The sequence below is a fragment of the Lytechinus pictus genome, chromosome 7 (genome assembly GCF_037042905.1).
Source record: "Lytechinus pictus isolate F3 Inbred chromosome 7, Lp3.0, whole genome shotgun sequence".
Lineage (NCBI taxonomy): Eukaryota > Metazoa > Echinodermata > Echinoidea > Temnopleuroida > Toxopneustidae > Lytechinus > Lytechinus pictus.
The window spans coordinates 365,947-383,965 of record NC_087251.1 but is presented as its reverse complement, the minus strand read 5'-3'; positions in this window follow the sequence as shown (position 1 = coordinate 383,965).

The following is an 18,019-nucleotide window of genomic DNA, read 5'->3' as shown; positions in this document are numbered from 1 at the left end:
ACTTACTTATTTTAGTAAATTTTTCTGTCTCTTGACATATTCCAATGGCGAGAGTGTGCTATTTTTGTATTTTCACACTTCTTCCACTTATTAAAAAGTTTTTTTTAATGTCACTAAGCTGATTATAGGAGTATAGGACAGTGAATGCGTGGTCGGAATGTGCTTCCCAAAACCATCCTTGACGCCCCTTTTTGGAGGCCTTCAGGCCAGGGGGGGTGCTTCCAACCAACATATAAACAAATTAAGGATATAGATTTGAAAATGCCTCAGTATGTAAGTTATGAAGTTTACAATTTTTGTAGGAAAGTGTCTTTTTTACTCTTTATTGTTTATTTTTGTTCAATACTGGGCTGATGATGTCACATCCCCATTTGTTCTTTTGTATTTTATTATATGAAGTAAGGTTTATTCAATTTTTTTCCTCCAAGAACTAGAAATTTATTGCTGCAACTTATTACATTATAAGGGAGACATGAAATAATGAAAAAATGATTTTAAGTAATAACATAAGAAAATGGAAAGTGGGATGTGACATCATCAGCCCACCTAATGAATATTCATTGTTTTCACAAAATATTGCTAAACTTTAAACTTCAATAATTTTGTTATCCGATTTTGAAGAAATTTTCGGCATTTTGCTCAGTGAATTCTACTCTACGTATTAAGATATAAATATTTTCAGCCCGGACCATCCCTTTTAGAAACATCACCACCATCATCTCTATCATCGCCACCATCACGATCGTCACAATCAGTGCCATCACCACCATCATCATCATCTCTATAAACACTATCGCCATCATTATCATCACCATTATCTTAATTATCATCGCTATCGCTATATTCATCGCCATCATTATCATCACTTATCATCATCATCACCATAATCACTATCGCTATCATCATTGCCATCATTATCTTAATCACCATCATCACATTACCATTCAACATCATCGCCACCATCAATATCACAATCATTGCCATCACCACCATCATCATCACACCAACATCACCACCAGCATCATTCTCATCCAGTCCTTATCATCATCGCCATCACCACTATCATCACCCTCATAATCACCATCATAAGCATCACCATTATCTTCATCATCACAATCATCATTGCCATCACCACCATCATCATCACAACATCATCCACCATTATTGTCATCATTATCATCGTATCACCACTATAATCACCATCATCAGCAAGCATCATCATCGTCACCGTCATCACCAATGTTCATCATTATCATAATCACAAACATCATCGCCACCAACATCCTTTTCATCATCTCAGGAATATTATTGAGAACCTCTTGGAAATGATGCAATCCCGAAGGCAATTTGACTCGATCTCATCAGTGGCGTAGCTGGGTTTATTCAGCTTTGGGGGCACTGGGGGCCTTGAACTTTTGTAGGGGGCACCAAGATAAATATGTTATGGGGATAGTCCTGCAGACCAAAGTTAAAGAAAATCTTCAACCATTTTTGCATCTCCATCCCTGTTTCATCTCAATCCCTCCTCTTCATCTCCACCCCAAGTCATGTCAACACTTCCACATCATCTCCACCACTCCTCACCATCTCCATCCTCATCTCTAAACCTTATCTCCATCCCTCCCAACATCATCCCCATCCGTCCTCTCATCACCTCCACCCATGCACACATCATCCACACCCCTCTCATCAACTCCATCACTCCTCATCATGGCCATCCCACCTTTCATCATCTCCATCCTCCCCCCTCTTCATCTCTCCAATTATATCCATCTGATTATCATGTGACACAACATTTACTCCTGCGACAATTGCCCGGGCTTAATTTTGTCCCTTTCACAATTGGTGGTGCGACTGCTTACGACCGTTCACTGTTGCAATACTGTGCAACATATATTGTGACCAAGTAATCGCAAACGATCGCACAAGCAATTGTGAAAGCCCCTTAAGATAGAGGTTTTAGGGTTGCAATATAGTTTTAGGTTAGGTTTAGGCCTTACTGGTTGAAGCTGTTCATAAGATTACGGTGTGGAATTTACAGCGGAGCAATTGTTGCCAGAGCAAATGTCATGGAACCTGTCACCACAGCTCTCATTAAAAGGTAAATTTATATTCAGCGAGAAAAAGGATACACAATAGTGAAAGAACCAAATATTCAAAATACTTCTTTGGAGTTAAGTGGGTTTTATTAAGTAACATTAAGGTAAACTTGATCAGATGTAAAATTACATAGTAACACATATTGAACTTCAGTGTATATAAAATATATCCCACATAGATGAAATACTGGTTCAAAATTTCAAATAGTATTACATTACCAAATATGTTATTATGATGATAAATATGACTATAGCATAGTCTTATTTATCATCACAATTCCAGTTGGGAACAATATCCTCTGCTTTTGGTGTTTATGTAAAGCTAACAATAAGGACAATCTTAAAATTACATTAGTGCCAATATAAATTAACATTAACAATTGCACTATCAGGAATATACAACCTGTTATACATTATTATATTTGGTTTCCATGGCAATTAAATGATCCCTCGCTTAGCTAGAGGGATTTTCAACCCTCATCTTTTTTTTGTCATACAAAAACTGGCCATACAGAGTTTGCAATTCAGGTGGTCTCAAAGAGCTGGAAAGATAGAAATAAAATAAAGTATTGACGATATAGTAATTTCAACTATTTGATGCTCTGCACCTCTTTTGCTACTGAAACAAATCATACCATTTCAACCTTTAATTTAGAAGCAAATACATTTTTAAAATATATTAAAGTTAAGTTTATTGCAACTAATTCAATCTTAAAGGGAAAGTTCACTCTGAAGAAAATTTTGTTGTAAAAATAGCAGAAAAATAATAAAAAAATATTGGTGAATGTTTGAAGATTAAAAATGTTATTCAATTTAAGTTTGGATTTGTGGCGTCATAAACGAGCAGCTGCCAAATATATTATGTAATTAAAAGTGCATGATTTTTTTTTTTTAATGGTTCCTGATGACTTATTTTTGTTTTCTTTTCATGTTTGGGTGTGAAATTTTTTGTCTTTTGATATACAAAAGGTATAGTAAAAGCATTTTCTGAGAAAATGACAATTGATTTTTTACCATTCATTATGTAGAAATGCTGGTTGCATATGACATCACAAATCAAATAATTGAAATTCTAATAACTTTTAAATTCTTTGATGGATTTTCCTCAAACCTTCGGCAATATTTTTAATTATTTCTGTTGTTTTTACAATAAATTTTTTGTCAGGGTGAACTTTCCCTTCAAACTCACTTGAACGATACTTGGTATCATCTAGAAGATGTATATAACATAAATGTTCCACATGAATTAAGCATAACCTCTACATACCCAAAATTAATTTAGAATGTTACAACTTCTACTAAACCTAACAATGTAGTGGTTACTCACATTTTTAAGAAGCAATTTTGAATTTTTATTAATAAAATAAGAAAAAAATAAGTTAATTTTTTGTTAAATTCAATTGTCCTTTCTTTCTTTAAAAGAATTTGAAGAAAAAAAATTGAACTTTGATATGCCTGCATGAAGTGCACAAAAATTGATTTATTGTATCTAAAAAGCTGTATTACCTCATCGATCAAGGGACTGCCGCTCTGATGCCCAAGTCATTGGAACTCAGTATTATTTCTGCTCGTGAAAGAAATGGAAAGGCCATCGCATGTCGAGTATGAAACCTCTTCTCCTCATCCCGGGTGTAGGTGGTTGGTACCAGCCCAAGTGCTGGTATCCTCCAGAAGACCCGTTGTTTCCAATGGAAGTTGCATTTAAAAAAGTTGTGACAGTATAAACCGACAGGTAAAAAATGAGACACATGTTTTTCGATAACGAAAGGCAAGTTTTAGATTTTGATAAAAAAGTTAAGTTTTTCAATTACGGTAGAAATAAAGAATATATTTCTTTTTTCAATAAACTATTCCATATTGTAAACTTCATAACTTACATACTGAGACATTTTCAAATCTATTTCCATAATTGGTTTAGATGTTGGTTGGAAGCACCCCCTGGCCTGAACTTTGTTTAAGGCCTCCAAAGAGGGGCGTCAAGGATGGTTTGGGGAAGCGCATTCCAACTACGCAGTCACTGTCCTATAATCAGCATTTACCTTGTTTACACTTAATCGGCAATTGGTTCTGAACCAAATGCCGATGCAGAATCGGCATTGGATTGCGTTTACACGTTGTTACAGCTCGCGGTTCAGAACCGCGAGCCGATGCAAAAACCTGAAATGATACGCATACCTACAATATACGTCATAATAAAGACAACGCTGGATCAGTGCGCTTACAATTACGTCACAATGGTAAAGTAATTGAAATGCGCACAAATTGCCGGTGCAGAATCGGCTTTCTGTTTACACGTAGTAAAAAAGCCGATTCTGCATCGGCTCGCGGTTCAGAACCTACTACTTTGGTGGTGCAAATTGCCGGTTCTGAACCGCGAGCCGATTCAAGTTGCTCGAGTTTACACTCTATGAAAAAGCCGATGCTGAATCGGCTCGCGGTTCAGAACCGCGAGCCGATTAAAATGCCGATTAAGTGTAAACACGGTATTTGTGACATAAAAAAACTTTTTAATAGGTGGAAGAAGTGTGAAAATACAAAAATAGAACACTCTCGCCATTGGAATATGTCAAGAGACGGAAAAATTTACTAAAATAAGTAAGTTCGACCTCGCATAGCTCGTTGAGCCGAGTGCCACACTCAGTTACAATCACAGCACAGCCGGTCACCCAGCTGGCCTGCGAGGCGAAGCACCGCATCGGGTGTCTTTTCCAGGTGAACTATCTCAAAAAGTTTGCATTAAGTATCAGTTTTGTGAAATACAATAACTTTAAATAAGTAGAGGAAATGTGAAAATGGAATATGAAAATACAAAATAGCACACCCTCACCATTAAAATATGTCAAGTGACAGAAAAATCAACTCAAATTTGCAGACATTGAACACAGCTCGCCGGCGGTATCGGATTATTAATTTATCAAGATACCGGGGGCAGTAATCTCGTTGCAAGGGAACTCGCTTTATTTTCTTTCAAAATAGCTCAAAATGCACTGAAATGTCAAATTTTCTGTCGAGAATGTATTGTATGTATTGTATCCATTGTAAACATGGATTATGCGGGAAAATACTTTTAAAGTAAAATTTGAAATTTTATTTCATGAAATGTTGATCTTGAAGAAGAATTCAAGTGGTCGAGTTGTCCGATTCAGAGCCAACCCTGGACAACTCGACCGGGACGAGTTGTCCAGGGCAGCGGGTCGGGCTGTCCAGGGGGGCGTTTCATGAAAGGACTTGTCGGACGTTTCATCCGACAAGTCCCATTTTATCTGACAGTTACCATAGTAACAGTACCTCTCAGCGAATCAACATCAGAGAAAGATGTCACTAGATCTGACAACTTGTCGGATGAAAATGTTGATGAAACACTCCCCAGGGTCGGGCTGTCCGGTGGTCGGGCTGTCCGTACCCCGTACAACGTTGTGTGCATACTGAACAATTACCTCGAGTGAAGTTCGTGCAGGCTCCACTCCACTTCACTACCGCTACACTACGCTCCACCTACCCGAACTTCGAGACCATGAACTCGATCGGATATTCTGAGTGACAAAAGGTGGGATTTTATGGGGAGAAAATACAAAATTCATGCAACATCACGATCTTTAAAAACAAGTACAACTAATATTCTTACTTTACACAAAGTTTCACTTCTTTTCCATGCTTCTATCAGTCTCAAAATTGATGATTTAGAGCCAACATGAAGTTCCTTACACGTAATAATTCGCTGCCGATTTCAGAACATCGCATGCGCGCGAGGGTCCGAGCTCGGACCAGACCCGGTAGTCGGTACCTCCCGCATGCGATGTTTTGAAGTCGGCAGCGCATTAATATTTATACGTGTGAGGAACTTCATGTTGGCTCTAAATCATCAAATTTGAGACTGATAGAAGCATCAAAAAGAAGCGAAACTTTGTGTAAAGTAAGAATATTAGTTGTACTTGTTTTTAAAGATCGTGATGTTGCATGAAATTTGTATTTTGTCCCCATAAAATCCCACCTTTTATCACTCGGAATATCCGATCGAGTTCATGGTCTCGAAGTTCGGGTAGGTGAAGAGTAGTGTGGAGTGGAGCCTGCACGAACTTCGCTCGAGGTAACTCTAACTGAACAATGTGAATGTTCGAAGTGAGTGAAGTAAGTTAGATTGATTGATTGTTGAGCTTGACCAGTCGTGAATAGTTTAGCGAATTAGCAGGGATGATCAGTTGACTTACCAGATAAATTCTTGATTGATGTGATGCTGGTCTTGGGAACGAGAGTGGAGAAGGAGTCAAATGTTTGGTCAGTCAGCTGGACTTGGGTCTCCGGTCGTGTATGCATTGTGGAGTGCATGGACCGGACTAGTACCTGTATATAGTAGGTCCATATGGATGGTGAGTGTGAGTGTCGTGCATATAGCGCATGCACGTGCGACTGATTGAGGAGATCGAGCATGAGTCATGCCCTTCCCAGTGTTCCCAGTCCTCACCCCCCCCCCCTTGTCTACCCAGTATGGATTTCTGTCCCGGAGGGGCCACTTCCATTGACGAGTGGATACCATGCGCGACCACGGGGTCTTGAAAAGCACCCTAAACACGTATTTTCCATATTCTGAAAATGCACCCCTTAACAAGTGTTGGCGTGTGAAACCCTACCCTTAACCCTCAATCTCCCGGGGATTTTGATTCTTGTCATTCCCGGGGGGGGGGGGGGGCATTATGGCCCCCCCTTAAGATCTCAGCCGTGGATTGCGCGATCACAACGAAAATTTGCATGATGGTAGAGAATGACGTAATCTACGCAGTTGCATTGGTATATTTCACTGAATTCATATATTTTTATTTTATATGAATTAATTATGCTAATTTATTCATGAAATCATACTTTTTGCTCTGATTCACTAAATAAAGCTCCTAGAATGCTATTGTTTGGTGAAAATATTCTTTATAGCATTCCTAACAATTGTGAATGAAAAAAATTCTGGTACAAAGACCGATTTCTTATGTATTTTATTGTTTTTTAAATTTCTTATGTATTTCTTTGTTTTTTTACTTTTTGTTTTTTATTGTTTTTTTCGATGGAAATAGTTCCAGACTTAATTCTGATCATAAACAAGGCAAAATTAATTAAGTTTAATCATTAAAAGTAGAAATAATGATACATTTATGAATTTTGGCCAAATACACAATTTGCATTGGATTTGTACATGAAATCACGTTTATGAGCAATTTTGGGTCTGACATGCACTTACATAATGTTGCGTAATGTCGTAACCACGTACCCGGGCGTCACAAATTTGGTCTCAAAATTTGCGCGAGACTTGAAAGTAAAAAGTCAGTGAGCGGCGAGGTCAAAAAAATTTGCGCAGCAGATATATCGCGAAAATTGTCGAGGGGGGGGGGGGGGGGGGGGGCCATAATGGCCCCCCCCCGGGAGAATTAGGGTTAACAAGTATTGGCAAGTACTCCCAGAATTGAGCCCCTAAACAAGTACAGCAATGTATTTTCCATATTCTGAAAATGCACCCCAAAACAAGTATTGAAAAAAAAACGATAATTGGCAAGTATTCCCTGAAATGAAGCTCTAAACAAGTAAAGCGATATCACGGGTCCGTCGATCGTCGGTTTTTCTTTACACACCATTATTTTGGTTTAGTACGGCCCGACCTTCCACACCTCGCGCAAATCGGACTCTAAACACTTAGTGTTGGGGCAAAAAGGACATCCTTTATAAAACATTTTGATTTTGTTTTATCATCCCCGCATATTTGACCCTAAACACGTATATTTTCCGAGCGAAATAGATACCCTTTTTTCAATATTTTTGTGTTTTTGACACCCTTATCACGTTACGTATGTAACGTGCCCTATCTTGAAAAAGACACCCTTTTTACGTGTTTTTTTGGTCGCGCATGGTATCCACTCGTCAATGTAAGTGGCCCCCCGGGATTTCTGTATAGGTTGTCTGGATTTCTCCGAAACAGCCAAGGTACCATGAGCCTAATTACATCAGGAGGGCTAAATATATTCGTTCGACCCAATTGCTGATTGACAAAAGTGTATGAATATGATTCAAAATCTAACACTGATTCTAGAAATGGTAACTACTGAACTTCCTTTGCCCAAATTGGGAAGATATATCAATGATTTGGAACTATTTTTTGACTGGCGGAAGAATTGGGGCCATAATTTTACTGTTTCAGTTGATGAATTTGATCCCATCATAGTTATCTTCATAAATGGCGATTTATTTTTAAAATGAGCTGGCTACGATACCCTTCTCTGGTCAGATATGGAATGTCAGATATATATCCTATCCAAAGGTAGTAAACATTCGACCCTCTAATTTCACATTTATTTTTTATGAATTTTTCTTAAGTGCCATTTTAACACACAAGTCTATGGGGAATGTTTTACGCGCGTGACACCCCAAGGGCTCATACCAAAGACCTTATAATATACCCCTAGACAAGTATGTGGTTGCAGCATTTTACCTTTTGATAGGAGCTAGGGTCTCACGTTACAATACATAAATCAATCCGTTTTGTTACAACAGTGAAATATCTAAAACGTGTCATTTACACATGCGGTAGCCGTAAAGAGTCATTTTCAGATAATATTGTGAAAAATTTGCAACTAATAATCAATTTCATGGAAAAATATTGTGTGGAGACATTCTACAGGTTCTTATATTTGCTTAGAACATGAAAAAACAAAATTTGTTTCATGACCAAAAACCAGTTTTTGCGCACTTTTGCTCTCTCCTGGCCCACTGTGCGGCGTAGTGAAATGCCAGAAAGGAAATCCCCAGAAACGACGGTTATTCCTGTCTTGACTGGCGCAATTAAAGGAGAATGAAACTCTTGGAGCAAGTTCGCTTTTGTGAAAGCAGAAAAATCAAAGAATAAGATCAACAAAAGTTTGAGTAAAATAGGACTAGCAATAGAAGAGTTGTGAGCATTTGAATGTCGAGATCACTAATGCTATGGAGATCCTCCCATTGGCAATGCGACCAAGATATATTATGTCACAGATGAACAACTCTCCCCTTTTGGACACTGAAAATATACCCCAAAACATCTCTTTTTGCTCTTTCTAATCATATGACAAACGATTCATCAATGATATAATGTTGTGAAACCTCTGTACTTGTACTCTGAAAGAGAACACCTCACCTTACTCTATAAAAGTGAGAATATAAGTGAAATAAGTACTAAAGTAATGAGGGAGTTGTACGTGTGTGACATCACAGATCTTGGTCGCATTGCCAATGGGAGGATCTACATGGCATTAGTGATCTCAATATTCAAATGCTCATAATTTTCTTATTATTCATTCAATCTTCCTCAAACGTTCAACAATATGTTTCTTTGATTTTTCTCTTTGGTATGGATTCAGCTGGTTTCAAGGGTTTCATTCTCCTTTAAGCTTAGAACGGCAGCCCGGGCCGCGAATATTTTTTCCGTACATGGAAACGCTATGGGACATGAATTATTCATAAATTGAGCTGAAAATCTGAAGTGCGCAGGCGCATGGACTTGCCAATTTGTACATGAACGAATGGACGCACACTTTTGTACATGAATGGACTCCATCCCCCTCTCTCTGCTTCCTCAAGTTTCGATTTCTCTCTTGCAATCTCTCTCCCTTCCTCTCTCTAGCAATGAATGTCCTCGCCACCCCTCCATCTAAATTTATTAAATGTTATCATTAAACCGGTCATTAAATGTTATACCGAGGTTTTTACCTGACTGCTAAGAAAGCACGAATGCCTGTGAGCAAGCAACCAGAGGACCGACGGCTTAAGTTTCGTTCTCTTTCTCTTTAGGTGGTTTCAGACCGCCTCGAAGTTCGCCAGTTCCAGGTATTCTCTGATCGGGAAATTTACCCCGATCAGAAAATACCAGGTATTTTGGCGGTGTGAAAGCAAACTACGCGTAATATCCCCGAAAGAAAATACCCGATAAATAGTAGGTACTTGGCGAAATTACGAGAACTTTCGCGGGGATTTTTCCAAGGTCGTGGGTATTTTGGCGGTCTGAAAGCAAATTACGGGAACTTTTAGCCCAGCGTGTCGTTGGGTGCGGCGCCGTGCATGGGTTGCTGCTGGGCTAGTGATTTTGAATTTCGCGCCTTGCTGCTTATCAGACCATACTGCGCATGCTCGTAACTTCAGGAACTTATCCCGAAGGGTATGTTTCAGGGCGGTGTGAATGCAGGGATAATTAATGGGTATTTTTCAGCCTAAAAAAGTTCTCGTAATTTAACGGGGATTCTTGTGATCGAGGCGGTTTGAAACCACCTTTTGTGCTCCCCCCACTTTCATGCAACCTCTCTCTCCCCCTCTGTTTCTTTCTGAAACATGACTGAATGGACTCGCATAATGTCCTCGCCACCCCCCTCCTCTCCATCTAGTTTCACTCTCTCTCTCTCTTGCACTCATATGTTTCTCTCAACCTCCCTCTTGCAATCTCTCCCCTTCTATCCCATCTCGCCTTTCCCCCTTGATCCATCCTCGCTCCCGCGCTCAAATTTGTCGATCTACTCTTGACTAATTAAAGGGATGGTCCATGCTGGAGATATTTATATCTCAATAAATAGAGTAAAATTCACAAAGCAAAATGCTGCAAATTTGATCAAAATCGGATAACAAATAACAAAGTTATTGAATTTTAAAAATTTGCATCATTCCGGCGAAACAGTTCTAGGCATGTCTTTATGAATATTCATTAGGTTCGCGGGCTGATGATGTCATATCCCCACTTGCATGACTTGTTCATTTGTATTTTATTATATGAAATTAGGTTTATTCATAATTTGTCTACCAAGAACTGAAACAATTGGATTGCTAATTACTTATTAGTATATATATATCTCTATGTTTTGTGACCACCGAAAACCTCTCAGAGCACTTTTTTAGTAGATTGTAGAGTTGATTTATTTTCATTTCCTCTTTATCATTATTTTTGCTTGAAATGTTTTTACATCAAATATCATGCTTAAAATATGAAATACTTATTCCTGTATTTTTCATAAAATATTACATGGTAGTGACAACAGTTTTATGACTTAGCATATCAATATGGTAACAAGTATACGTGAGGTTGATACGTCTTCATCTAAATTTCGCTGCACCATAATGCGCCTACACAATCCAGCACCGCCTCTTGAGTATACAAGCGCCATGGCCGCCCCGGCGCCCCGGGCCGGTCGGTGCTGAGGTAGGGTACGGTGGGCTGCATGCATATGCTAACACAAATTTTTGTAAAATTATGGAATGAAAATGGTAGATGTGACATAGACCTTCGCCCCTTGATAATTCGTCTCAAGTCAAGACCCGTCGGAATATACATAGCTCGATACTGAACCAGATAATTTCTGTCTAACGTTTATAGACTGGGACTTGGCTTTGCTGTTTTGTTTATAGTGGCGTATTCGATCCTGCCTGATGGATTGCAAAATGTGGGTTGGATTTGTGGATATAGCATAATTATTTTAGATTTTCAGACTACAATCTACACTGTAAGTGAAAATTAAAATTCTAACCTTGAATATTTATCGTTGCTCATCCGCCATAGTGCCACATCAATGACAGACCAAGTCTATATCTTTTAAGTCCATATCTATATAGCTAAGTCGAGTCGCGTCGAGATTATCATGCCAGTGCAGTGCAGTCAGCATTATCATTCACGCAGCGCAGTACGCGCACCGAGGTACAGGTGACCGGCGAAGTTTCGGCGCGGCTAGACCAGAACATCACGGTCTTGGCTCTGGCGTTACCTTTGTAGATTTGGTAGGGGCAGCGAAATTAAGCAGAAGAACGGTAACACAAATGTCATCAGTCTATGTCCCAGGACCAAAATCCAGTTGATTGATTGATTTTATTTGGCAAGTCACCATAACATATATACAGTAGCATTAAAACAACAGGCTTGCACAGGATGACCCACGAAAGCTCGAAAGCTTATTTCCAGTGGGGTCCTCGACATACAGAATTAAGATAATAAAATGGTAAAATTATACTATTTACATATTAAAAAAGTGAAGAAAAAAAAATCAGAATTTACTATTACCAATAAATAAGATATATAGATAATATATACAAGAATATAACGAAGAAGAAGAAGAAAAGAAGGAGAAGAAGGAGGAGGAATAGAAGAAGAAAGGGGAGGAGGAGGAGAAGGAGACGGAAGAAAAGGAGGAGGAAGAAAAATAATGAGAAGAACAACAGCAAAAACGGCGACAACAATAACAACACGAAGAGGAGAATAGAAGGAAGAGATCAAAGAAATAGAAAGAATAGAAGAAAGGACATATCGAAGCTTCAATCAAACTATGTAAAATAAATAATAATACCTGGTAGAGAAGAGAAAAGAACGTGGTCAGTATTCAGGCTAAATCAACCGTATAACATATCATTTGCATCTTCTCTTTGACTCTCAAGTGAAAGATATTCTTTCAATTTCCTCTTAAAATGCAAAAAGTTTCCTATTTCCTTTATATCATTGGGAAGGAAATTCCAATAGCATTGTAATGAAAGGAGTTACCAATACTACCTACCCTTTCTGGTAAGCAAAAGTTTAAATGGCTGTTTTTTGTATTATAGTTATGTAATTCGGTAACTAAGTTAAAGTTTGATCCAATGTAATGATTCGATCTATTGTGATAGATTTTATGCACATGGTGCAAAATAAGCTGTTTTGATCTTTTGTTGACTTCAAGAAAACCTGCTCCAGAGAGTTCGGTGTAACCAACATGGGTTCTGGGACCAGAACAGTTAATTAATCTAACCATTTTATTCTGTATAATTAGGTGGTCTGTCTATGACAGATCACCTCTTAATTTCGTCAGAATTTTCTTTCTTTCTTTATTTATTTATTTTTCGCACCTATGTTTGTCGCCAAGTTTTCTCCGAATAGGCTGGATCAATTTTGCTGAATTTTTTGTCATGTATAGAGTCCATCATAGAGACGGCATACGTAGCTTTACAAGGTTACCTGGTCATGATGACGTCATCTACACGCCATTTTGTAAAATTCTTAATTTGATCATATCTACATAACGGATAATTGATAGTCAATCATATTCACATCAAATAAACTTTAGGTCAAAGGTCGTCTGTCAATGTCATCAAAGGTCATGTAAAGGTCATGAGGCGCGCGTACGCGTGCGTCAAAGCAAAAAAAATTCTCCAAATGGCCTATAAATTTTTTTGGGTACGATTCAGGTCATTTTAAGCATTTCAAGATTTTGCGCGCGCACACGTATGCGCGCACGTTTCCGTGCGTAACGGCGTTACGCAGCATATATTTGCTGTTTTTTTTCATGCGTATCTATTATTGATATAATTCTGATCAAATTGATACCTCGATCAACTCTCTACGATCATTAATGAGGGAATGAGCACCCATTAAAGTTTGCAGCACGCGTGCGCGCGAGCTCTTTCCATAGGCTCTATATGGGCAAAATTAACATGCCTATTAAAAGTTCACTGTAGCTCTTCAGAACGAACGGATTTTTTTTTCATATTTCGATAAAATATGAATCATACATATGATTTCATGTCTCATTTGACCCTAACGTATATTATGACGTCATCAAAATGGCGTCGGAAGTCAAAATATCAATTTTGCGTGTTATGACGTCATTATAATTATGCAAATTTGGCTCTCACTCCGTGAATATTGATCAAATTTCGCCCAATTTTTGATATGTTGTAGCATAGGTCTTACTCTTTCTGAATTATTGCCTTTATTTTTCATTTTAAAAAATGGATCATCCTCAAAAATTGCAAATAATAATGACATGTCATTTTTACTCATTTTGCGTGTAATCTCTATGGGACATGACTTTTTGTCAAAACTAGATTCTACATTCCTCTATTTCGTGAGCTATATCTCCATTTTTTCTTGTCAATTATCCCTGAGCTTTTAGTATGTTGTAGCTGAGATTCTAAGCTTTCGGGAGTGTTGCCTTCATTTTCAGATCAGATGCCGGGATCATGCCCGTATTTCACTTGCAAAATTGGATTTGAGATTCTCTTATTTTGCTTACGTGTAAAGTCTATGGGAAATATTCTAGCTCAATCGGTTAGGCGTCAGACTTGCATCTCTTTCAATCATGCGGGCAGGGGTTCGAGTCCGCGGGTGAACATGATTTTTTTTTTTTTTTTTTTTTTTTTTTTACTTGCGCACGATCAATTATAAGAATTCTAATTAATAATAGTTAAAATATTGCAAAATAAAACAGATTATAATTACTGTTTTTAAATCTAATCATATCCGCTGTCTATGTTAAAATCTATCTATCTATCTATCTGTCTGTCTATCTATCTACCTACATGACATATCTATCTATCTCTCTATCTAATATATATCTATCTGTTTGAATATGTCTCTCTCTCTCTCTCACACTCTATCTATCTATCCATATGTCTGTCTGTCTATATATTGTAGACCTACAGTATATCTATCTGTCTATCTATCGATCTCTCTCTCTCTCTCTCTCTGTCTAATATATATATCTATCTGTTTAAATATGTCTATCTATATATCTATCTATCTATCCATCTATCTATCTATCTATATGTATGTCTGTCTGGTTATCTATCTATCTTTCTATCTATCTACCTACATGATATATTTATCTAACTATCTATCTTTCTTTCTATCTCTCTATCTGTATGTCTGTCTCTCTATCTATCTATTTTCTATCTAGCTATGTTCTATCTATCACAGGGCCCTGAGGTAGACCAGCTTTTAATGTTAATATCTTGCGTATTTATAATCTTGCCATCTGTAACTCGTAATATATTTTCGTATTTTACTTTGTATTTATTTGTTCCTTTTTTATGTATCTCATAATGACCTGTTACTATGTTTTTCGTATGTTTTTTAATGCTGATCAGGCCACTCTGTATAAATATTCGAGAATAAATAAATAAATAAAAATAAATCTATCTATCGTATATCTATCTGTTTGAATTTGTCTATCTTTCTATTTCAATCTATTTGTCTGTCTCTCGCTCTTTCTTTCTCTCTCTATCTATCTATATATCTGTCTGTCTATCTATCTGTCTATCTATATCTATCTATCTATCTACCTACATGATATATTTATCTAACTATCTATCTTTCTTTCTATCTCTCTATCTGTATGTCTGTCTCTCTATCTATCTATTTTCTTCTAGCTATGTTCTATCTATCTATCGTATATCTATCTGTTTGAATTTGTCTGTCTATCGATCCATTTATCTTTCACTTTAATATATATTTATGTGTTTCAATTATTATGTATGTTTATCTATCTTTTTTATGTGTATCTGTTTAAATATGTATGTCTATCTGTCTATTTATCTTTCAATCTTATATATACTCATTTGTTAAATAATTATGTATGTTTATCAACTAGTATTTGTCTGACAGACCACCTAATTCGTCCGCATGATGAATTGAAATCTAGTTTTCAACTTCTTTTTTATCGAGTTCGCTTATTCCACTAAACCAAGCAGGGTTAGCATAGTCAAATAAACTCTGAATAAGAGCAAAACAGAGAATACGCCTTGCTTTTTGATCCATACAACTTTGATACCTGTACAGAAATTTCAAACGGGCATTCGCCTTTTTCACGATTGATTCTACTAAAGATGAAAATGAAAGGGATCTAGTCAATTCAATGCCTAAATACTTTACAGATTCTTTCCTCTGAATTGTCTTATTATTGTATGATACTTCAAATTCAAATGAAGTTTTATAATTACTTTTAGAACAAAACAGAATGCTCTCGGTTTTGCCTAAGTGTAACGATAATCTATTATCAGTCATCCAATCGACACATGTAGACAGCTGTTCGCTAAGTGTTTCCTCAACAGATTTTGGGTTGGAATTTGAACAAAGTAGTACGCTATCATCTGCATACAATAATAATTTACAGTCAGCTTTTATACAAATAGACATGTCATTGATATAAGTTGAAAATAGAATTGGGCCTAAAATACTTCCCTGTGGAACTCCACACGTTATAGGCATAATTTTGGAACGAATATCGCGAATAGCCACTACTTGATGTCGACTCGACAAGTAGGATTTAAAACCATGCTACAGTAGCCTGGTTAATATAAAACCCATTATTTGTAATTTTTTCAATAAGATGCCATGATTAACTGTATCAAATGCTTTTTGAAGATCTAGGAGTACCATCCCAACAAATTGTCCCTTAGAAATATTAGTTCTCAGATAATCAGTCAAGTGAATAAGGCATGTCTCAGTCGAATAGTCATGTCGAAAACCAGACTGATATTCGTAAATCATATCATTTTCTTTAAAATATTTTTCGATCTGAACACATACCGCCTTTTCTAGAATTTTTGATACTATGCTTAAAACACTGATAGGTCTATAGTTTTCAACAGCAGTTTTATCTTTCTTCTTATGAATAGGAGTTACTTTTGCAATTTTCATATCCTCTGGGAAAGTGCTAGTAAAGATAGATAGATTTATCAAACAATTTAATGGTTTGTACAAACTCTTTGCTCCTTCTTTTAGAAATTTAGCAGGGATCAAATCTAACCCAGTGCTTTTTGATACATTTAATTTACGCAACTCATTAAAAATTAATTGATCACTAACAGGTAATAATTCAAATTTATCTTGGCTTATACCCTTTTTTCCTTAAAATTCACGAATGTTCTCACTGTCTGCACTGAAAATGTCTTTGCAAGATGGAAGTTTATCTACCAACGTAGCTGCGACATTTGTAAAATAGGAATTGAATTCATTGGAAATAGTTATCTTATCATGACATAATTCTCCGTCAATTGAAACGACTAATTCTTGGTCCTTTCCATTTTTCTTTTTTAATCCCAAACTTTTTATATTCTGCCAAAGTCTTTTAGAATCATTTTTATTTTCTTCTATTTTATTTTGTAGGTATTCTAATTTGGCCTTTTTCACCTCTCTTTGAACCATATTTCTTAATTTCTTGTATCTTTTGGAAAGCGTGTCATAATCCTCATCGCTTAGATTTTTCTTCATTTTTTTATACGCCACATTTCTTTCTCAAATAAGAGAAATAATATCTTTAGTCATCCAGTTTTCTGATCTCTTTTTAATTCTAATCCGTTTTTGAGGCGCTATCATATTCAACGTTGAAATAAAAGTATTTTGAAAAACTGACCAAGCCTTATTTACGTCAGTGCATTGGGTTAATTCTGACCAATCAACGGCAGACAGTTTAAGATTGAAAGATTCTTCGCTATATTTTTTTAACGATCTAATATCAGTTTTTCTGTGAACACCTATAGCCAGCCTAACTTTCTTTCGTGTCCAGAAAGTAAAAGAATGGTCACTTATACCAAGATCAATAACACCACTTTGACTTATTTTTTGTTCGTTATTACAAATAACATGGTCCAATAAAGAAGAACATGTGTATGTGACACGGGTTGCATCTTTGATCAGTTGGCTAAATCCATGAAGACTCAATAGATCAGTATATTTTTAGCCAGTGGAGATTTCTGAAAAAGACAAACATTCATATCACCTAAAAGTATAATTTCATCATCTTTCTTTAATGTATCGAGAATACTTGACATCTTCTCAATAAATTGATTGCTTTATGGAGGCCTATAAATGACACCAGCAATAATTGGTTTTGATCTTGGTAGAAGCAAATTAATCCACAGTGATTCAGAATCACCTGTACTTAAAACATCTATGATATTGAATGCAATATCATTTCTGACATAAAAACATACACCACCCCCAGAGCCTGATAATCTATCATTGCGTATTACTTTGTATCCATCTATATTAATTTCTTCATCATTTACCGAGTCATTTAGCCATGTTTCTGTGAAAGCAATGACTGCAAGCTTCTTTCTCTTAAATAAAATTCGAAGTTCTTAAATTTTTGGTAGAATAGATCTAACAATTAGATGTACAAAGTAAA